The 25,686-nt window shown below is 35.1% G+C and overlaps 1 protein-coding gene across 16 annotated transcripts in view; it reads right to left on the bottom strand.

The window, feature by feature from the left end:
• The window catches only part of LOC100371114 (CUGBP Elav-like family member 1), a 161,463-nt gene that overhangs the window by 115,521 nt on the left and 20,256 nt on the right, over positions 1-25,686 (bottom strand). The window lies entirely within an intron of this gene.

The raw sequence follows: 25,686 nt of genomic DNA, 5'->3' as shown, positions 1-25,686 counted from the left end.
TTTCAGATAAATACAACTGACTTGCGTCTATTGGCTTAAAATGAATATGTAAACCTAAAACTTTTAAAATTAATATTTGAAAAACTTGCATAATTGTTAACTTGTTTTGCAACGTACACCATTCGTGTTATATTATTACATCGATCCTAATATGATTTGTAATTGACTTATGACATTGTAAAATAAGTCACTGAATATCGGGGGTGGGGGTAAACGCTTGGTAAAATGATACCGGATAAATCAAGCGTCAAATTCGTTAGTGGGATTTTATTGATTAGAAAATTTCTGTATTTAAAAAATTTCAAGCAAGTGATAGAAGGCATGCAGCACTCCGAGTTGAAACGGAAGCGTAACTGAGCAACCCTTTTTGAAAACCTAATTTGTTACAGCTACAGCTAAATGTACACAAAAAAAAAAACATTTTAAGGAAGTCTCAAATACCACTAGGGCACTGCCATATTTAAAACCTGGTATATCATGTAGAAACAAATTCCTTGTAGAAAATTTGGGGAAATGGTAACAAGAATTGTCAATCTGAGTGGTATTACCCGTAAAATCTGTTTTAGAAGCCGCATCCCTAATAGAAGTCGCACCCATTCTTTTTGAATATTTGAGAACCAAAAATTCATCATCTCTCATATGTTTAGGTGCTCTAATAGAAGCCGCATCCCCTCTAATGCATTGTACCGGTTTCTAATACAGATTTTACAGTAGCAATTGTTAATGCATCTAGTATTATGGACATGGTGGTAGTCTATAATTATCCTCTTGGCTGCTGCCATATACTGTATTAGATGATCTCAATAAACTTTATGACATACTCTACATAGTGTTTACCTGACCTGACCCTGTTTAAAAGTACACATAAATGATAGACCCAAAAACAAAGATCACAACAAAGATGTACTTTAAACAATGCACTATAATAATACATGTACAATGTATATTGTAAATGTACCAATAGGGATTGGGTTGTCTAAAAATTAGCCTAGGACATTTTGTCATGCAAGATTTCTAATAATTTGCCATATTTTATGTATAAAACAGTAAAATTAACAGTAAACACTTTGGTATTTCTTATTTTGAATGATTAAACAAATTTAGGACATTTTGAAAGCATACATGTACCAGCAAATTTCTGATGTCTGGTAGGCATTTTGAACGCCTGATCAGGTCAAGTACTTATTGATACAAATGTCAAACTACACAATGTATACAATACTGTGCAACTTTCCTTTTTTACCACCAGTACAAGTTCCCCCTTTTCATCACAGAATCACAAAGTAGTCCCATTTATAATGTGCACTTTCCTTCAAAAATACACATTTTTTGAATAAAAACTGAAAATGGACTTAAATTTTGTCTGTTGCCTCCAAAATTAGGGTTCATTTCCAGAAATATTGCAGAATACAAGAAAAAAACGCCAAAAATGTGGGCGAGAATGTCTGGTCGTGAGAAGGTTAAAGGGCAGTTGTCATCATAGAACACGCCTTCAAACTTCATGTAAACTAAGTATTTTACATGTGTTGTAATACAAGAACACAATGCATTATGACAACCACCACTTTGTATATGTCTTGTGTTATTTTTTGAATCATTGAAAGTTAAATTCCAAGTCTTTATTCTACACTTTGAACTGACATGGGCGTTTATGAACACCAGTACGGTACAATTGACCAATTGATACTTTCAACAGACATTGAATTTCAGAATGATTTCCATCATAAACAAAAATTCATGAGCAACTTAGCCACAGCATTTTATCTTTCAAAGGAGAACAATAAAAACGTGATAGTGTTTTTGTTAATGACCAAAAACCTGTAAATGTAACCAGAATTTCTAAACTTGTTACCTAAGCTCTTCACTATAATTAGTTTAACATTGCTACATCTATATGCATCCAATACTACCTCACTTCCTTAATGGCGATGCACGAGTTCGCCACCAGTCTCAGCAGAAACACTGACGGAAGGCATTCCATGGAAAGTACATTGTATGAGGAAAAAAACAGTTGATAGAAAATCATCAAAAACTGTCACCGAGCTAATGCAGCTAAACTAGGTTATAAATATAAATGGAAAATAGCAATCGTCTACGGTAATAAATATGTAAAAAGTAGTCAACAACTCCACAACAAAAGACTGTTCTTCCTGGGTGTAGTGGAACATTAACCCCCATCAACTTGACATGTACCATTTAACAGTAATAACAATGACATGTCAAGATCTCTATTCAAACACTTAGAAGAAGTGTGTATATATATATGTATACACATGAACACTCTTAAAAAGAACACTACAGGTACAAAATACCCACAGATAGTGGGATAATCAACCACACCTCACAGGACATCTAGACAAAATGAAGTCTATGTAAACAAACATCCACTGTGAAAATAACAAATGACAGACGTTATTTACGAGGGGTTCGCTGGTGCATGACTGTGTTCATAAACTACAACCAGCATTGGTGTAGAATACGTACTAAGATTACATGTATGGCACCATAATATTTCATCATTTTAACAATTATATATTAATTGCAGAGCACATGATCAAATTTAACTAAATCATATTTTAAATCTGTTTTATTATGATGGAGGAAAAACAAACCTGAAAAAACAAGTTTTTTTCCCTGGGAGGTCATTCTTTAGCTTGTTAGTTGAGGGGATTGTACTAAAAATAAATTTGACAACCAAAATCCCTACCCCCCACCCCTGCATGCAAACAAATAAACAAGCCATACACTGAGGCGAGAGCAAGAAACATAATTTAGTTTCAACTCAAATTTGATTGATAGATTTGGACATATAATTTTAGAATACCTTCACTTCTCATCAAAGACGGTTTATATTATGTATTAACTTGCAAGTCTCTAAAAAACTGAACGTCAAAATGAATTTAGACGCTGAGTCAATGAGTGTAGTTAATGGAAACCTGATGCGTTTACTGTTAAAATGGCTGCCACTGACTTGAAATACATGATGCATTTGTACTCAAAATGCAAAACAGACAGTATATAGTTAATTGAATGTAACATACCATGACATTCAACTAGAGGAACTAGGGAAGCTTTTTAACACCTACGGTTAACCACCTTGGGAGAGACAAACTTTCTCGAGTCATGGAAAATTGCAAAATCGTCAAGACAAACTGATAAAAAGCATGAAACTGAAACCATCAATTTAATGACAGGCTATATGATTTACTGCATAAGATCAATTCAGGTTGATATGTAAAACATACATTCAAGTTGTATCCCAGTCAAATCTGTCTTTGTGTAAACCACCTGTATATTAAGACCACTAGGTGGATTAGTTACCACTTATAGGCAGTCCTAAGACATAATATACATGTAAGCAGACTGTATAAAACGCACCTTTGTTTCAGCAATACATTTGCAGATTTGTCTTTGTTTAGAGACCAAAATAATTAACTAATGTGATTTTCATCAATTAATTCAAACTTAGAAAACAGTACCATTTCATTATTTTCTGAACAATTATTTTCTCAAATGCAGTTTATGATCCATAAGTAAATAAAATAATCCAACCTCCATACAAAGACTGTCTATCATTGTAATGAAATCCTTTGGGCAGTTGCTATAAAATGGCTCTAACTATACTAGAACACTACATCCTTGAAGTATTGGTAATCATAACAATAGACTTGTACGCTGATAATAATAATAATAATAATAACTCTATTTAATTAAGCGCAACAATTCCAACATCTGAAGATCAAAGGCGCTGATACAATAAACAATCAGTCAAATATTAAAAGCACATTTAAATAAGTGCGTTTTCAGTCTGGATTTAAAAATGTCTACTGAAGGACTAGAACGAACAGACAGAGGTAATTCATTAAAAAGTTTAGGACCTAAATTTTCAAAAGCACGGTCTTTGTATAACACCTTGGACTTTTTACTACACATCTGACGAGTTTTAATAAGAAACTTCGATTCAGATCTTAAACTACGACTCGGTACATAAAATTCGATTAATTCACATAGATAATTTGGGGCAAAACCATACAAAGATTTATACACTAGTAAAAGTAATTTGAAATTGATTCTTTGTACAACTGGTAACCAATGAAGTTTAATAAAAATGTCTGTAATGTGGTCATATTTTCGAGCACGAGTGACAAGGCGGGCTGCTGCATTTTGTACACGAATAAGAGGTTTTATCTTAGTTACAGGGAGACCAGACAATAGTGATGAGACCCTGCACTGCCTATTATTATTATTATTATACAGTTTTACCTGCTTGTAGTCATAAGTCAACTGAATAGTATTATTTTTGTTTACAAGAATATAAATTGTCAAGTGCTACAAGTGCATTTTCAAAATGTTTACTCCATGCTCTACAACACTCAATTTGGATTACCTTTGATGTTGCTAATTTGTATAAATATTTATAAATAGATTAAATTTTAATCAAATTTTAGTTTAGATTAACATTTAATCAAATTTTAGTTTGGTTTGGAATCAAATTTTAATCAAATTTCAGTTTTTACTAAGTGTACATTTCCAGCAGCTCATCCAAAATTGGAAATAAATGAGAACCAAATCTAACTACTGTAAAATACTTTATATTCGCTTGGAATTAATTTTCGCTGAAGTGATCGATCAATTCAGTGAAAATAAAATCCAGCAAATATACCTTTTTTCCTATATTTTCCATTTAACTCGCCAAAAATTAGTGAAAATATATTCCATACAAAACACACAAAAAGTCTTTTCAGCGAAAATTAATTCTAGCTAAAATAAAGTATTTTACAGTATATACTTATTTTACCACCGTTGTAACCTGAAGCATTAACAGAAGTAATCGCAAGAAGTTTTTATTTATTCTCTGGGGAGTGTAAGCATGTACAATACAATTGCATGATGGATTTCCAGAACATCACTTAATATCTCAAAAGAATTCCTAGAATTGTTAAGTAGTAACTGACGAGTTGTTATGGAATGCATCAGGATTGAATTCTTGATGCAATTTTCATGCAACATGATCTAAGATTAGGCCGAGCTATTACAGGGTTCATACACTCGTACACATTTATGGACTTATTTTGTGAATTTATGACCTAACAACCTCACAAAAATATTATATGAAAAAATCCTACTTTTTGAATATGCAGTAAGAATTTATTTCAAAACAAGTACATATAAGCAAGTACATGTACATCTTAACAAGTATGTACCTGTAGTCTAAAGTACAATGGCTTTCAAATTGCTGAAGCCAAAGATATTATTTTGAATTTCTGATTTTCAAGACTTCGCCAATAAATTGATTATATTTCAAACAATGGTATATATTGGAATAGTGACACGTGTATAATTGTCTCCTCTGGGTCTTGACTTAGTCACTCGTCTTAGAAAGTACTGTACAGGTTTTTGTTACAGTGCTGTTACAGTGTTAGATTCCCCTTGTTGTGGTTTCTTGGAGATATTCTGCAATGTACATACTTGATCATATTCAACAGTCCTCTAGGGCAAACCACCTCAGTGGACAGCACTCCTCTAGGGCAAACCACCTCAGTGGACAGCACTCCTCTAGGGCAAACCACCTCAGTGGACAGCACTCCTCTAGGGCAAACCACCTCAGTGGACAGCACTCCTCTAGGGCAAACCACCTCAGTGGACAGCACTCCTCTAGGGCAAACCACCTCAGTGGACAGCACTCCTCTAGGGCAAACCACCTCAGTGGACAGCACTCCTCTAGGGCAAACCACCTCAGTGGACAGCACTCCTCTAGGGCAAACTACCTCAGTGGACAGCACTCCTCTATGGCAAACTACCTCAGTGGACAGCACTCCTCTATGGCAAACCACCTCAGTGGACAGCACTCCTCTAGGGCAAACCACCTCAGTGGACAGCACTCCTCTATGGCAAACCACCTCAGTGGACAGCACTCCTCTATGGCAAACTACCTCAGTGGACAGCACTCCTCTATGGCAAACTACCTCAGTGGACAGCACTCCTCTATGGCAAACCACCTCAGTGGACAGCACTCCTCTATGGCAAACCACCTCAGTGGACAGCACTCCTCTATGGCAAACTACCTCAGTGGACAGCACTCCTCTAGGGCAAACCACCTCAGTGAACAGCACTCCTCTAGGGCAAACCACCTCAGTGGACAGCATTCCTCTAGGGCAAACCACCTCAGTGAACAGCACTCCTCTAGGGCAAACCACCTCAGTGGACAGCACTCCTCTATGGCAAACCACCTCAGTGGACAGCACTCCTCTAGGGCAAACCACCTCAGTGAACCCCCTATCTCCCTGTGGCAAAACAGCACTCCTGGCAAACCACCTCAGTGAACAGCACTCCATAGCAAATCACCTCAATGAACAGCTTGATAGCCCTCTCTGTGGCAAACTACCTCAGTGAACACCCCCCTCCTGGTGGCAAACCACCTCAGTGAACAACACTTCTGGCAAACTACCTCAGTGAACAGCACTCCTCCATGGCAAACCACCTCAATGGACAGCTTGCAGCCCCCTCTATGGCAAACTACCTCAGTGAACCCCCTCTCCCCCTTTCCTGGTGGCAAATCACCTCAGTGAACAGCACGCCTCTGTGGCAAATCACCTCAGTGAACAGCACCCCTCTATGGCAAACCACCTCAATGAACAGCACCCCTCTATGGCAAACCACCTCAATGAACAGCACCCCTCTGTGGCAAATCACCTCAGTGAACAGCACCCCTCTATGGCAAACCACCTCAATGAACAGCACCCCTTTATGTTAAACCACCTCAATGAACAGCACCCCTTTATGTTAAACCACCTCAATGAACAGCACCCCTCTATGGCAAACCACCTCAGTGAACAGTCCCATATGTTAAAACAAACGCAATGTGGAAGCTTACTTTAAGACCTCAACATGTCCGTTACAAAACTGAAGCTAGTGCAGTAAATTCTATACAACTACATATTTCCAAAGACTAGAATCACACCAAACTTCAGTATTCCACTGATTACCCTTTCCAGTATTTCACATGTATCATTCTATCACCTTCTTACAAATAACAAGAGGCAGCTCATTACAAGAATCTGATAAGCACCTGAAAGACACTGTGTGGCTTAATACAGTACATTTTACCTATGTGCAACATAGGTGAAATGTACTAAGAAAGCATCATCTTTTAATATCATTTTGCAATTTAAAAACACTGTGCGAAACATTCATTATAGAAAGCAGCAAGTAGAGCAACACATTTTGTCAGATGAGCAAGTGGTATTCCCAATGAGAATGTGATTGATTGCGGAATGATGAATAACGAAGTGAAACTATCATATACACACGGTAGCTTAGCAACTAGGTCAAGAACTTGTCTAACTCAAGGCCAGTAATTGAAATTTGAAGGCAACGTATGACTATTTTGAAGTGGATCAAGGTATTCAGGCCGGGAATGGTCCATGGCCTCTGAGAATTGAACAGCCCAGCACATTTTACACGATTGCACTGATACAGTACCTATATATATATTACCACTAATCAGTCTGATTAAAAAAGACAAGCATCCAAAGGTCATCAGAAATGAACCCATAGAAAAATGCCACAGTAACATGTATGCTGCATACATGTATGTGAATATATAGAAAACAAGCTCACTCTGTACATCTTAACCGAATACACCGAGCCAATCAAGCACAATTCACTGATTGGCTTCTCAATACTAGACAAATGCGTGATTGCAATTGTGAGTATGGTACACTACAATCAATTTCAACAGATCGGAGGAACATTATTCATCGGTCATTTGTTGGTCACAGTGAGAATTCAACCATTAATGGTGAACATTGTCCTCATTGCCTCATTTATCACAATTATCCTGAATGACCTGCCTATGACCTCATGAAGACTACATTGTATTCCCGATTATATAATGTTACACTGACAATACTGACACGTACAGATTTCAAACTTTGTACATAATTGGTATGAAAACACCATGGAAGATATTTATTCCATCAGTACTAATAGGGCAGCTGCTGCTGCTGCAAATTACTTGCTAAAATGAAAGAAAAACTATTCTATCATGTTGTGAATTACACTATTAAACGGTAAATCGTAAATAGCATGATTACCAATTCAAATGATTGTCTGGGACATTATTTGTTTAGCTATGTTATTTTAGCTAATACACCAAATATACATGTATATTTTTAATAATTTAAGATCTATTTGTAAAATTGTGGTTGAATTTTGGTAATTATGGCAGTGGGTCAAATTCACTAAAATCAGCATGCAGCATTAGCATGCCTTTTAACCTTTTCACCACCAGACTTTCTCGTCCAAATTTTTTCTAACATTATTCAATATTTCTGAAAATGAACCCTAATTTTGGAGCCAACAGACAAATTTTAGGTCAATTTTAAATTTTCACTTCAAAAATTTGGCTATTTGTCTTCTGAAGGAAAGTGCAGACTATAAACAAGAAATTTTTTGTGAATTTGTGATGAATAGAGGGAACTGGTGGTGAGAAGGTTAAAGTTGATCACTGGGGAGGGTAGTAAGTACAACCCATTCAAAGCAGGGTAATTATCTAATGTTATTGTCAATTAGAAATAAATTTTGAGCCATAATACATGATTGTTGGGTAATATTGATAGGATTTTGTGAAAATTAGCTTTGATATTTAAATTGTAGTTATTGTAATATTTTGACAGTAGAGGGCGCTGTTTGATAACATGGATACTGCAATGGTCAGCACTAAGTTAAGTACACACATTTTCACAATGCTATACATTAAAGGACAGGGGAGCAGTTTAATATTATTAGTACAAAGACATTTATGATGATGGTCTGTCTATAAAAGTTAAAGATCTCAGACTTCAAATATTGAATCCCAAGTAGTACAGATTTTTGTCTGTTTTCTGTAAATTGGCAAAATACTGAATTGCACGTACTACCAGCAACATTAGTAATATAGTAAACATTTTATTACCATATTTGCTTTATTAAATTGTGTAAATTATTGGTTTGTTTCTAAAGTACAGCGCCCTCTGTTGACAATTAATACAATCTTTGTGCCCAGACAAATAATTTAGCGAATTAAAAAAATTGCCTCACAGCGTTAAAGTAAGTATCAGTGCTGTCAATAATTACAACTTGGGCAAAGTAACTAATAACAAGATAAAAAGGTAAATTTGTTTCCAAAAATCAATTCATCCATGAAAGTATTTGTCTTTAAAACTGTGCTATACAATTGTACTTTCATTATTTCTAAAACTGACCAAAAAAAAAACAAACCTTCGCACAATTAATTTTAAGAATAGAGATAGGGATTTTGTTTTTCTGAGTCCAATTTTCAATATCAATATCAATAAACAACATACACGAATTGACTTTCTACAATCCGAATACCAGGCAGAACTAATTTAGTTTTCTTGTGATTCAGAAGCCGGTCAAGCGATGTACATTCCAAATTGAAAGCAATCTTATGCCATCGTGCCAAATAGGTATTAAAGCATCATCTAGGGACATTCTCATAATATACACGTACATAAAGATCAGAGCATATAAATTTCATTTTATCTGGATTTATCTAAAAACTGTAATCTCCAAAAACCTACTTCAAAGGAAGTTTATTATTATCACATAAATCATGGTATAAGGGGCTTACATAAAATTACGATATACTGAAACATTGACAGAAATTAATTCATAACAGGCTTGCCACATAAAATTGTAATCCAAAATGTAATAAAGAAAATTAATTTAATGTTATTGCACAAACAATTCTTCAGGTACTGCAGTAGGTTGGGCTGCACATGTAGCTTCTCACACCAGACATCCTTAATCCCACCACCTCCCACTGATGTCCTTAGTTGCCCATAGTGCTTCTTTTATATACATCAGTCGAAAGGACTTGAAAAAATTTTCGTGCACCTGGTAAACCTGGTTACCATATAGTGACGTAAACCATTCTTTAGTGACCATATAGTGACGTAAACAATTCTTTGGAAAACATGTGACAAAAAACAAGTCACACTGGGAAGTTTACAACATACCCAACCAGACAGACGAGGTCAAGCACACAGCTCCACCAGACTATTGAAGGTATGGGGAAATGGAATTCAGCTTGTTATTTAACAATACCAGATTGAAAACAATGTAAACACTAGTGGCGGGAATGGAACAATACAAAGTGAAACATTACCCAACAGCTGCTTTCACAGAGTAGAAAAATCAAAAAACATGCCAAAGCCTAAGATACCCAGAAGCACGACTGCTGGAGTACAATGAATCAAAAAGATTCTAATACACAATAGTCTAAACACTATGTACTGTGGAATACTTTATTTTCGCTGGAATTTATTTTCGCTGAAAAGGCTTTTTGGGCGTTTTGCTTGGAATTTATTTTCACTGATTTTTGATGAGATTAATGTAAAATATAGGAAAAAATGTATATTCGCTGGATTTTATTTTCACGAGATCATCCCTTCAGCGAAAATAGCGAAAATAAATTCCAAGCGAAAATAAAGTATTCTACAGTAATAGTATGTATTTAGTGGTAATACTGATGTAAGCACGATATGGGTCAAAACTTTATTTTTTCTTCTTGCAAGATCTGCAATGTTTGTCACTTACTGTATTTCAAAGAGTTGATGGTTTAAGGTAGTTCACTTTATTAAAACATGAAAAAAAAATTGATCAGAGTAAATCATTCAAAAATTGTTGTGTGATAATTCATATACATGGAGGTCATTCATATTTAAAAAAATTATGGAGAAAAAAGAGTGAGTTTCTAGGAAAACGTGCAAAATAATCTAAAAGTGGTGGGATTCAATGGAAAGGCATTATTCCACAGATTACAAATTCTGCCAATTTTGTGACAGTCATATGTAGCCCTCATAACACGACATACAATTTCTTTTTAGCATAAATGCCCAAACAAAATTTTTAGATATGATGAAATGTTTTTACTATAAGAACAATTGTAAACTATTTTTGAGGTTGGTTCGTGAAAAACTTAGTTTTAGTGACCATATATTTTTATTTTATAATTTTGAACATTACAGTAACCCAACCCATCTTGCTGGATTATTTTTTTAAATTGTAGTAAGTCTCTTAGGATTTCGCAGTCACATGACTTTCGCGTTCACCCCTCGTTTACACAATTTATATTTATTTTTCAAGAATTTTTCATTGGAGTTGCAATAGACTGCAAGCAAGTTTATATACTACCTTAAATGCAGATTTTTAAATGTTAGAAGCACATGGCTAAACCGTAAATTGCATTTATTGTATGTCAGACGGTTAAATTAGTTATTTTGACCAAAGGTACAGCGCTGTCATTTATGATTTACGTTTACGAGTACGAGTTACTAAACGAGAAATATGGTAGTGTTGGCCCTGATTGAAACGCATTTTTTTGCTCATTCACATACAATGAATGTACCAGTGAAGAGTACCACATTTTCTTTCTCTTTCAGATGAGGTTTTGTTCATCCAAGCAAATTTCTGGCAGGGCTCAACGTTCAAGGCTCGTCCATTAACCCGAGACTAGTCAATTTTGGCTAGGACTAATAGAAATGTCTTAAATGTTAGTTCCACAGACTATTACTAATACCATTATTCAGTATGTATTCCTCGATTTAATCAAAAATTTATTGTGATAAAATAGATCAATAACAACTGTGTGGATGTCCTCATTAAAAGACAAGCGAGTGTACCTGTTTGGCCTTTAATTCAATTTCTCTGAAAACAGCCAATTATGTTGACATGGTGTACCTTATTTTCAATGATTCAATGTAATATAACTATATATAGTTATATATCTCAGTGTTCATATCATGCTTTCATAATATCGATCAGATGTACAATACATGGTTTAGACAGCTGCCACTTAAAGTGGAGGTTTTATATCCAAAAGAGTGCCATTTGTTTTGTTTTTAATACAATACAAGGGAAAAAACAGTTTTGGGTTTCCAGTACCAGGCTAACCAAATATTTGAAGATATCATCACAAAATGGACAAATCTGAGAGGTCCGCATGCAATACCTACGTAATATCAAAGCAATGAGACTTGTGGTTTGTAACAAGAAGTCGAAAATATCACTTTTTACCAAAAATGACAAAAATATTCACCAAAATTAGACAATTGAAGATATCATCATGAAATGAACAAATCTAAGAGAAGTCGACCCAAGGTACATACACACTAAGTATCAAACCATTCAGGCTCGTAGTTTTCAAGAAGAAGTCGAACAAGTAAAAAGTTGACACATGACGACTGACAATCACTCATATGATAAGCTCCGCTCGTCAAAGTCAACATCTGAGCTAAAAATAATGAGCAATGTGTACTGCAGAGCTAATTGATGAGCTAAGTTATATGCAGTTTCATTTCAATTTCGTGCAAGTCAGACCTTACAAGTACTTTCTGAGCCAAGTGATCACTTTACTCACTGAAATGAACGCCCATAAGAGCTAATTATCGGCCAATTCATATCATTTTGAAGAGCATTTAATAGCACAAATCCCTTAATTACTCACGATACTGTATTCAAGAGAGCCATTTTTAGATTTGAAACCACAATTTTGACTGCATCTCCAGTTTAAATCTCTCCAAATGAATTGCATGCACACAAAAAATGTCTGATCTGCGAATAATCTCAAACATTTATGCAACATACATGTACAAATCAAATTGTACATTTACCTTGTCGCCCCTGGGACAAAAACTGGTAGTTGGTGTGCGTTCCTTTGCATAATTAATTTTAAGCCCAGCGTATGGACTCAATACAATATTAATTGGAATATCGTATTTCCTCTGTTACATGTATGTACTTGTAAATAAAATATCAGTAGTAACATCAGTGTGAGACTTGCAAACACTTTTGGGTTTATAAGCAAGTTGGATATTCAACTTGAAATTAACAGTAGCCGAAGGAGCACACTGAAAACCAATCTTGTCCTGGGGTTACCATTTTCCGAAATTAGTGGCCATATTGGAATACTGTAAAATCTGTATTAGAAGCCGCGACTTCTATTACAATGGTAGAATGCAACAGAGAGGATGCGGCTTCTATTAGAGCATCTACACTTATGAGAAATAATGAATTTTTGATTCTCAATTATTCAAAAAGATTGGGTGCGACTTCTATTAGAGATGCGGCTTCTAATACAGATTTTACGGTACTAGAAATTCACAAAAATCTCAGAATTATTTTGGCAGCAAGTTTGCAAATTGGCTTACTAATACACAGACAAATACTTTTGTTTTGGCTAAGTTGAAAACCTAAAATATTACCCTTCATTCCATCATCACCAATTACTAGTAATCTCTACTGAAAAAAATATTTTAAGGTTCACGAGGTTTTACAAAACTAAAGCGTATGCAAATTTGTTTGTCTTAGTCAAATCTTTTGAGTCAAAACCAAAGTTGCCAGAAAATTATTCGTGTAAGTTTACTAAATTGCTACCCCAAAACTGTCGAGACTTGCTAAATACATTTTATCAAAATTCAAAATCGAGCAAAACATGTACGTGCATTTATCTCCATACCTACTTTCTTGCATGGCTCTTTAATACCTTCTAAACTTTATGGACAACAAAATAAAACGGTGGTTCTACAGGTTTTAAAAATTAGTAGCCAAACAGACTTCCAAGAAATTGTTAATTTCAAATGTTGGACATGCACTTATTTATGAGCAAATAAGGGTACTTGAAGCTTTTCACCACTACCAGACTTTCTTGCCCTAATTATTCAGCAATATTAACCCTAATTTAGAGCCAATTGACATAATTTGAATAAATTTTCAGTTTTTGTGATGAAAAGAAAGAATTGGTGGTAAAAAGGTTAAAATTCACATCCAAACCAATGACAAAGAAAGAAATTGTTTTGCCAATGAATTTTTTTTGGTTTTCTGCAACTCCAATGGAGATGCACTTAAATAAAGTAAATATGGTAGTTTGTCACATGTTCATTCAATGCCAGAGGCCATATTCTCATGTCATTTATATCTGCATTTATGAGTTGACTGCAATAAGCATATTAAACAGCTTCAAGCCAAAGACCTGAGTATCTTGGCCAAATGAAAAAAAATGTTGTAGTTCTTATAACATGCTTTTCAAAAATATTTTTTTTTTATTTATTTTTCTATACATTTTCTTTGTCGTGACTTTAATTTTTTCTTGCATACACAAACGTTTTGCAGATATGAATGTCATAAACTATGTTCAAAATTGTTTAAATTACCCAGTTTTGCAAAATTTTAAATTTCTGTAAAATCTCGTTCAAAGCCTACTACAATTTTGTGACCTGTTTTTCAAATATGGCAGTAAAATTATTGGTAGGTTAAGTTACAGAAAACAATTATTTTTCCCAGCCCTAATCAAACTGTGCCAATACAAGTCATCTTGCATTTTATTTTGGTAAATTTTGGATTACATTACTTTGTTTTTAAATGTGATTTATTTTCACTGATTTTTCACGAGTTGAATGTAAAATATAGAAAAAACGGTATTTCCACTGATTCATTCATTCAGCGAAAATAAATTCGAAGTGTATAGAACTTTACAGTATGTAGTTTTATTTTACTTAATTTTTTTAAAAATTGACTATATTGTACCACATTGTAAATCTAACAGATTGTTTTCAGAACACAATAATGGAATTCAATATAGACATCAAGAGCATGCTGAAAATCACTAAAATTAAAATATTTAGTATATAATTTCATATCAATATGAAATGATCTTTGAGGGAAACTTTTTTTGATCACAGACACACCACTGTCATTTATGCAAGTGAATGTGCATCCTTAGTAATAACTAAAGCAATTTCAAATACAATCACAAGTCATTGTGAAAAAATGTAGAGATGAATAAGTATAATCTTACTTCACACACTGAGCACAGTGAGGCATAATTGAAAAGGTTGAGGTCATGTTTAGAAACAGTTCTTAACATTCAGAAATAGTATCCAATATGTGTACTTTAAATCACATGCTATGCACATTTTTTTCACTACCTACAAGCACAAGTCCAATCAGTGCATTCCCCCCCAAGACTTCTGCGGATAACTAATTGGAATTCTCAAAAGTATTAGGCCACAATAGTATTATTCAGAGCTTGTAGTGCAATCTAATTAAGGGAAGAGTAGGAAATCAAACGGGCGGTTCACCGCGGTAATCACCGCGGCTCTCCGCGGTACACCGGGGAGAGCCGCGGACTGCTTATAATTAGGGGTCTCTACCGCGGTGGCCACCGATACCGGTTGCAACCGCGGTCGTAGGAAAAGTGTGAAATACGTACTTAACAGTTTCCTTTGTGATTCCATGAGTCTTTGTTTCAAATAGTTGTTTTTAAATCGAGCAGGTTACGAGCATCGCTGGCATGGAAATACTAAGCATATAGTAATATTATCGGCCCACGTATTTTATTAATATAAAAATCCATAAGTCCAATGCTGTATACGAATTGTTGTTGCGTGAAACAATGTTGTATTTTATGCATGTATTTATCACCAATTCCAAGAGTAAAAGTCGTAACTTTCGAAGGTACGAGTATTATGACTCGTCCATACATTTCACTTACGTTTGTTACACTTGAATAAAGTCTACCACATGAAAAGAATGTTATTTACGAAGTTTTAAATAGCCAAGCCTTCCTGATTCGAGCCTCTTGTTGATTTGACAACGGTGGGTATCATTAATGTTTATTCTTTGCCTGTATCGCATTCCAGACAAAAAGTTCAAGATCGGTAAACAAGAAATGGACGAACTAAAATGTTTCACGTGCGGCATGATGATTAAAAAAACAAAGAGTTAAGCGGTCATGTACATTCTATAAATCTAACCTTGCACACATAATCTTGTATTGACGTGTTTTTTTTTGGTCAAAAACGACGTTGCCTTTCAGTTAACTCTTCGCGAGAGTTTACCGATTTTTTGAACAAATGTTAAGTAACTATATCGTTTTGCGTCAAACTGGGTGGCCCGAATTTAAATGTCAGTGCGTGAACTCATTGAGGTCATTGCCCATTGCCGCACGTAATTCAAACACGTGGTTATTAGAGTTCAGTCAAAATGTACGTGAATAATGCGATCGAAGTGCGCTGCGAGTTTATTATAAAAAAATTTAACATTACGCATGATATTGTATGTTATTGTATGGTTAATATTACATATTCACTTTATTTCGAATAAAATAATTCACCGATGAGTCACAAGTATTTAAATTATTTTCTCGACTTTCGTTAGACACCTGACTCCGGGACCTGACTATCTTTTTCAATGATTTACTAGTAAATGCGCCCATGTTTATATTTGCGTAATAATTACGAATGCAACACATTATCAAGTCGGTAATATTGAAATATTCACAGACCCAATAGCCCGGGTTAGTGTCCCAACAATAATAAAAATAACATAGTTTACGTAATTATTATAAAAGTAATACATTGCAAAGTTGAAATATTTAGAGCCCGTCCAATACTGTAAACATATTTGCGTTATTAGAAAAGCAGCACACTAAGTAAACGATGTTGAAATATTCAAAGCCAATACAGAGTTGCATACAAGTTGTGTTATTACAGTACCGCCGGATAGGATAACAAATTTACGAGATCGAAGCGCGGACCAAGAAAGAAAAAGGTTGCTAAGGTAACGCGCCAGTTCAGCGCGTGACTTGGGGGTCAAACTTCGGTCAACACACACTTGATGTCAGCATCGCCGCGTAGCAAGTTTCGCAACGTACAAGTTCAATTGTGCCCCAAAATGATGTCGACGATCACTCAATTGTCGCAACGCATGTTGTACCATGGAGGTACCAAGTCCATGATACACCCCGTTTCGACTTTGGCTTGCTTTTTCTTCTTAGTGCATGTTCTTGTTCACGTAAATGCGACCTCTCACCAATGTATTAAAACACTTTGAATTTATACTTATGCGTGATTATATTTGGTCTACGCGAAACATTAATCTTTTTAAACATTTTCTGAGACCATGCATGATATATATTCACAAAATAATGCGATCTTATTTTATATTATATTGATCTCTACGTCTTTCTGGATCGTTTTGTGATTTTATTCCAAAGCTCAGGCAAATAAAATAATGTGAACTATTATAGACTAGTTTCCTAGCTTTTGGCTCAGCCAAATTGGTTTAATTTTTCATTAGAACTTTGTGATCCCGTTAATTTCCCAGTTCTTTGTGTTCATTAATGGTCTTGACAATAAGTGTGAATTGCTGTGTGAGCCCACCGCACACGACCGCGGTAAACCGGGGTCATGGATTCTATGCATAAATTTGCATAAAATGCGGTCGACCGGCGAGCACCCACCACCACCGCGGTAATGACCGCGGTGCACCGCCCGTTTGATTTCCTACTCTTCCCTAAGGTCAAGAATATAAAATCATCAAGGGTGTCACAATCTTTTTTCTAGAGGGTGAACTTCCAGGCATTTTTTTCACCGCCTGGCCACTCAAAAAAACATTACTTTGTGCGAGTTGTAGAGATACACTCTTGAACAGTGCAAACAAGATCACCCGTCTATGTACAACATGTATAAATTTGGATGTTCAGGACTGCCTCATAGTTGAGTTTGTGCTGTTTTGTCAACTTAAGCTGTTTTCACCAGCTCTTTGACCCGGGTTCCAGTCGCTTGTGCAAAGCCCATGGAAATACAAGGTACAGTGGTGCACGTCTTAGCAACATAGAACGTTCTGTGATGTTGCTCCACAAGAGAATAAATTGTCGTGCATTTTTAAGAATTGTGGATATACCATATATACCAATATTAGACACGCATATAAACAAAACATCACGCTTGTAGTTTACCAAATTGTTAAGATATTTATTTTGGCTACCCACTAACTAGAAGGAAAAGTTTAACATCGTTAATTTATATTAGGTGTGCATTTTCTGTAAGAATAATAGAGGATCATTGTGGTAACCGATAGCAGCAAATCATTATATTATAGCACTTGCAAGTCAAAGAAGATTAAAAAATAAAAATTTTACATTTAAAGGCAATATGCCTATACATTTATTTAAAAAAAAAAATAGTCACTTAAAACTAAATTGGTGAATCACAAGCAACATCTCATGAAATGTACCCACACAAGCCTTGGTAAATTGGTGCAGGACACCTAATTGAAACAAATTTACTTTCTGGATTAAAATTACAAAAAATAACAAAAGATAGATTAACATTGTAAACAACATAAACAATAGTGTCCCATGATTCTTTGGTGCAATCCCTGGGCTTGGAAGGTTCCCTTTTAATGCATGTACATGTATAAAGTGTGCAGCGACTCAAAAATCGCAAAAACATCAAGCATTGACAGATCTAGGTCTAGTCAACAGTGGTCTCAATAGTTAATGAATACTGTCGCTTTCTTAAATAAGTCTTAAATAAACCATATAGTAAGAAGGTAGGGGCAATGTATTGTGTCTACTTAATAGGGGTTGGAACTTTATAGTTGTCAATAAGTCAGCAACTCCCACTGTACATGACCTTAAGTACCAATTAACTCTGTTCAGGCATGTAATTGTTTAGTATAACATGCATTGTTTGTAAAAAACAACATCTAGGAAGGCATAGTTCAAGCGATCATGGAATATTTGTGATGCACTACAACAGTATACCACGACCAAACCTTGTATTTTATGCATAAAGAAAACTGACAATTTGGCCCAGACTATTTTAAGGGCTTGAGTTGAGAGGGTACCAGCCTTTTTTTAAGCCAAAATTTATAAACAGTGATTCAGACACTCACCCAATAACTATTTGCTTATATTTTTTTCAAAATTTTAATTTTGTTCAATCCTTTCAGAGAAAGCATTTTCTGTTAAATTTACTGTTTTATACCCAAATTATGGCAAATAATAAATGTCTTATGATGTAATTATAATATTAAAGATATCATCACGAAATGAAAAAATCTAAGAGATACACATATTTCAAGTAGAAATTGAAAAAGTAAAAAGTTGACACAGATGCCTGACAATCACTCACATGATAAGTTCTGCTCAACAAAGTCGACAGAGGAGCTAAAAAAAAAAAGACAGAAGGAAAATACTTGCTAATGGGTTGAAAGAAGCCTATTAATCAATTTTTTTTAAAAATCTATTTTACATCCTTGGAGAAGACTATCTTTATATGGACAACCAGACCTTCGTTTTTAAAGCAAGCAAAACTTCACCAGAGGTCTTGTATACCCCCAAATATGCTAATTCATCTTATGTACCATCACTTGTCGTTTATAACATCTGAAATTAAAATGAATTTACATACTAATGCAAGTTTTATTTCTTATATTATGTCTAGTTTTTGTACTTTCAATTCACTCATCTGATTGAGGATGATTTATGGACATGTTCTAATTGCTATGCAGACAACAAATGCGTGAATCTTTATCGCCTGCTACTAAGTATGCAAATTGCCCTCACATTAATCTACTACTCCATGGCTATGCATTCAATATTTCACTTAAGAGATTTAGCACCCCCCCCCCCCCCATTCTATATACAGGCAAACTGACATAACTTGTTTACATTTTTATAAACCAGCATGCAAATGATAGAAAAATGACGCTCATTGATCAGGCTCTAGCTGTTTTATTAACAAGAACATGTACATGAATATTTAAGAACAATGAACAATGCAAATAATATTTGGGTCAAATTGCCAGTTTTTGTCAACAAGTCGCTGCATATGCATGCAAAAGGTAAGCAAATGTGACCTGCCCTAGTAGCATATTGTAACTCCATACATGATAGGCAGCCAAGATTATCAATACATAAAACACACATCAGTATTGACAGGCATATGTAAATTTAATAAGCATACACAAACACAGGGGGGAGTTGCATGACACGATTGGTTGAAATAATTGTCTTATTTACATAAATTAATATTCATGATCGATGAAAAACTCATCTTTTCAGTAAAATTGTGCCAAAATGCTTTGATAGCATACATGATAGTTCTAAATTGACTGATTCTATCGCTACGAGCTGAAAAAATAATCGAAAAACGGATGAAAAGGTGTTTGAGACACGGTTTTGATCAGACTCCAGCAAACTGTTGAAAGTAACCACAGGTTTTTTCTTTACCCTGATCATAGCAAGTTACGAAATTCATGGAGAAGGTAGAAGCACGTTTATATATCACTCTAGTACTATTGCTCAAAATGTTTTCGGTGACTTTTGTCAGTGACAAGTTACCTAATTAGTATGCATTTCAAGAAACCAGTGTTTGCGCACGACAGCTTGAAATGGAACAATTTTGAACGCAATAAAATCACACGTAGAACTCGGGCTCCAGCAAGATATTGTGGCGTCAAACTGGCTGATGGTTGAATTCTATTGCAATAGACATAATTTTAGAGCCTGTACTTTTCTATGAAATGTTTCTATGTTTTGCTGAGGATTATTCTGTAAAGAAATCGCTGAAATTATTTCATATGTTCTTTAAAGGGACGTTGTTGCTTTGACGATGGGCTATGGATGACTGACATCAAAATGTTCCTTTCAGATCGAATGGCACCCTCTCGTGCCAACCCCCCCCCCCCCTGTACAAACATGTAGGTATGTTTTATAAGTCCCAGTTAATGAACATTGTCTGACTGACTACAGTTATCATAAACCATAGAACACTTCATATTCTGATTCATCCTAGTAATTAAATGACATAATCATGTAGCATAGGTTGATGTGATCCGTACAACCTGGGTGCATACTTTGTGGTATTCTTGTGATAACATTTTTATTATACATCTTTTCCTGCTCATACTAAATTGTAGTCATAATATAGCAAGGTATAACAGTCCCCAAAAATATTCATACCTACGTGATCGTTTGCATTCAGTGGCATGATTTTATTTCAGTCACATGCTAAGATCTTGCGGCATCTGATGCGACACTTTCAAAATAAGAACACCTTCAAACACATCAGTATGGCATTTCACGGACAGATGAATCCTATTGTTTTGCTGGCAGGCGTACAATAGAATTTATCATATATTAAATTCTTTTTTCAATTAATCAACTACAGCATACATGTATGTTATTCCTTATTAATTTTCTGCTTGCGTTATAAAATGACAAATACACTTGAGCAATCAACCAAAGAGTGTACATGAAACAATATTCAGATTAAATGCAATGTCCAACCAGGTCAATTATCATTGGGCTGATTATACATAACTATTAACTACTGTAAAATGACTAATTTTCACTGGGTTTAAATTTCACTGATTTACCATTTCAGGCATATTCAGTGGGTTTTAAATTCACGGTTTCGTCATTTAGATAATGTGTTCTATGCTAAATTTTACATATTCACTGGGGTTTTAATTTAGTGCATTTTCCAGTCAGTGAAATAAGCTAAATTAAAACCCAGTGAATAATTACCCCATTTACAGTATCTCATTTCCCCCCTATCACTGTCAGACAAGCGTAGTACACATTGCTTTCTATATCGACACAAAATCTGAATGTTTAAATATCGATTAAGAATGAAACTAACAATCTGTGAAAAATTTCTTGAATTGTTCAAGAACACACAAACCCCTCAACTGTATATATTTTTAAATCAAATTGGTCTTTATACTGGGTGCCCTCTCAACTCAAAAATCCAAGCCCAGTGAGTTTATCATTTCATTTTGAGAAACCTCAAAAGTCTATATTTATACACAGCTCAATCATGCAGGCAAAACTATTATACTGTTGGCTCAGAAACTGACTAAATTATGTTAATTTATCAAAAAGATTTAATATTGGGATTTGTATCAATAGCAAAACTTTTTCATTCCATGTCACAGCAAAGTTGAGATATGAAGAAATAATCTCACCACAGAAACCAGTATAAAAATTACAATTTCAACTGTTTTCCATGACATTTTGTATCACAATAAATTTGTCAGTAATCATTAATTTTTAGTAACATGATTAACCCGTAATAATGAAAGCATGATGAACATAACACATATTCTTCAATTTGGCTTGAACCTTAAATCATTGCAGATTAATTCATCAATTCTTGGATTGATCCAAAGTGTCCAAGCTTACAGCAGGACCATATAGCACTATTTGATATAAGGCGTGTGTGGAAATACAGAGTGTAGGAAACAGTTACATTCACCTTAATTGTCAAAACACATATAGTATAAAGTACCGGTATGCTATTTTCTTAAAAGGCCAACAAACCTCCTGTGAAGAAATTCAATTAAGCTCACTTACTGACCTAATTAGACCTGGTTATCAGCATATGCCAATTTAAGCAACAAACAAAACTATAGTTTGGTACAGCAGAATGGTTAATTAGGAACATTAGCAGCTATGAGCCATTGCAGTAATTCTCAAAGGCAGAGCTATATCACAGAGCGTTCCATGTTGCTAAGCTATGCACCACTACAGCATGCATTTCTATGGGCTCTGCGCAAGCTGCTGTGGAACATTGGTCAAAGAACTAGTGAAAACAGCTAAAACTGAGAAAACACAAACTATGAGGCAATTCTGAACAACCAAATTTATATATGTTGCAGAAGGGTAGTCTTGTTATACTGTTCAGGAGTCAACGACAGGCCCAAAGTACTTTTTTGGTTTTACCAATGATGGTTGCCAGGCAGGAAAATGCCTGGATGCCCACACCCAAAAAAAGTATGGTTCAACCCAAATGATTAATGAGGGACATTAGCAGCTATAATCCATTGCAGTTATAGATACAAGAGCCACTTTGCTCAAGATTCGAACAAATTTTCACTAGCCCAGGACTAGAATACCGGTAACCATATTTTGTAAACCCATTTGAATCAAAGTTGCAATCGTCATGAATCATATGCAAAACCCAACTCAACTTCAAATTCACATACTATTTGAAAGTTTTCAATAATCAAAAGTACACATACAAGTACCCAGGGTTCCACGCATTTGCATCTTTTCATTTGATTGTCTGTTTTGTATATTATATAATGGGAAAACCGCAAAAAAATATTTGCATCGAGCAAGAAAGGCAACACGAAAGTGACATCAATTTAGAAACAGGTAATTGTTTTGATGCATCTCAGTGATGAATGGTGACATCTTCGGTTTACATGTCCAACCTATTCCTGCTTTTTAAACTACCACTCAAAGCTTGACATTGTGAATAGTCCTATAGTTTGGGAGTAGTAAACTGCTATTCAGACAACTAAGTGACTCGCCTTAAAACTATGTTTCCATCAATACACGTAGGCAACATATACTTTGAACAAGCGAATTTGAAAATAAATGTTAAGCGATTTCTCCTATAAATTACTTTCAATTTGAGAGTTGTGAATAATCACAATTTGTACATGTATCAGTGAATATTTTGCTGTTCATAAGGATAAAATGGCAATTAAATGCACTATCCTGGCGTCAACCAGGTTCTGTCGAACACAAGCACCTGTGGACCTATAAGGATAAAATGGCAATTAAATGCACTATCATGGCGTCAACCAGGTTCTGTCGAACACAAGCACCTGTGGACCTTCACGGTTCCCCCAAAATAGCTTTCATTAGAGAATGAATCTCAACCAGTGAAATTGGCCTTTCCATTGAGTCTGTGGCACACTCACCCAGGGTTGGGGTTGACCATTTTTGGTGTTCAGCCTAGGGTAGGATTTGAACTTACCGATCTACCGATCAAGAGTGTGATGCAACAACCACTAATCTACCAGTGACTGGTCTTGCAGTCAACATCTATGTGGTCATTGAAGTCCAAGTTCTATTGAAGTTTTAACATCAGTGGGAAGTAAGACTGACCTTTAAAGAGAACACTAGCTTCATTGGAATTCCGCAAGTGTACACAGAGGACAAGTTGTACCAAATATGAAACCAATCAGCTACAATTTAAATTCTGATTTCAGAATAGTCGATAAAATTGCAATGGGAATACTAACAAGACACAGCAAAGGTTACGAGAGCTAAAACCTACATTAGAAAAAACAGTACAGGTAAAGATTAATGCCAAGAGCGACAAGCCAGGACTTGACTACCAAATACCTTCAGAATACATACATATAATTCTCAAATAAACGCTAATTAATAAAATGCTTTTATAGAAATTCAGGGTAGCAATCTTCTTCAATTTATAACAATCTGTTACGAACAACAAAACAAAATTTCATGTATTTCATATTTTAAACCTTTGTGAAATAATATTTCAAAGAAGTCACTGACTCAATGTCTTAAAGAACTCAATTCATTACAAATTAAAAAATATGTGACAAAAAAGAAGCTTGGATGATATCAAATCATGCAGTACTGTCACTACTGTGTGTATCCTGTCTGTCCTTTATTAGCACAGTGGGCAATATTGAGTCGTATTCTCAACCACAGGACATCCGGGTATCATACAACCAACAAGTAAAAAATGAAATGTTATTCTCATCTAATCATTTCAGAGCACAGCATTCCTGAACATAAATATACGCATTAAGATTTGAGTTGCTTTCCTGCTAAAATAATAGTGTCTGAATGCCTCCCAGGCTTGCATCAGAACATGGTTGTGAATAAAATTTGTGTGGCGCCCAATGTATTAAAACATACAGGCATATATCTTTGTCAGTACATGGACTACATCATAGTAGATGTGGATATTAACGGGAAATGATGCCTTGAAGACAAAATACTACTGACAAATCGACGCCACAGAGTATATTGCATTTAACGAGACCTTAGAAATGGCTTGTACTTACCTGACAACTGATCAATAACTGTTAAAATTGCAATTACGGAAACAGGGAAGGCTATCAACTATATTTGCATACATATTCTTTTTCTAACACAGTTGTGATGGAGACAGAATTCCTGATAGCTACTTGGCTAAACATTAAGAATATACATGCATCTGCAGTGCCTTTATTGAGAGCCTCCAACAGGCTGTTTTTGTCTCACTGTGGAGTGAGAAGGCTTGCTAGGGTTTCAAAATTACAATGCATTACAATGAATCAGCCAAATCCATTGATAAATTTTAATCAGCCTAATTATTAATGCAAGCATCTGAACGATCCCTTCTAAAAACTAGTGGCAGATAACTCTACTAGTATATGTACCTAATTTTGATGAAACTAAAACATCTATATAATGCAAATTATTCTGCTTTTACGTTTTCATGTATGCATATTAGCATTGTTCAACCAATAAAATAGATTTTGTTTATTATTTACTTTGAAGCACATGTAGTGGATGACCAGAACACGACTACAAAATCCACCATAATAATTGATGGGCATTCTTTAGTAATTTCAATCTGTATCAAATGCTTGGGCAAAAGTTTAAGCTGCTACCCCAATTATTACAGTCTGTGGGAAAATAGTCAAAGATCTCCATCTTCGTTGTCGCTTTTCTTGATAGGGAGCAATTTCTGCCATATTGTTTTACCGCATGATCCTTTTGACCCAATAGATCAAGTATGTTGTGGGTGGGAAAAATTTATAAAGAGAGAACATCTTTGATAAATACTCTCCATGCTTGGTTCAAAAATATTACTGGGCTTTGAAAGGCAGAAGATGATAATCCGACCAAATAATGACAATGACCAGCGGTGTGACGTAACACATTTGGCAACTCTTTATTACACTCCACCCCGACCCCCAGTTTACTGTGTTATTCGGTCAATATTCTTAAGTAAATTTAATCTGTTTTAATATGCATGGGAAATAGTTTCTTATACCCCCCCCCCCCAAATCCAC

This window comes from Saccoglossus kowalevskii, chromosome 12 (genome assembly GCF_978046115.1).
Source record: "Saccoglossus kowalevskii chromosome 12, keSacKowa6.1, whole genome shotgun sequence".
Classification (NCBI taxonomy): domain Eukaryota; kingdom Metazoa; phylum Hemichordata; class Enteropneusta; family Harrimaniidae; genus Saccoglossus; species Saccoglossus kowalevskii.
This window is presented reverse-complemented; position numbering and strand designations above follow the sequence as displayed.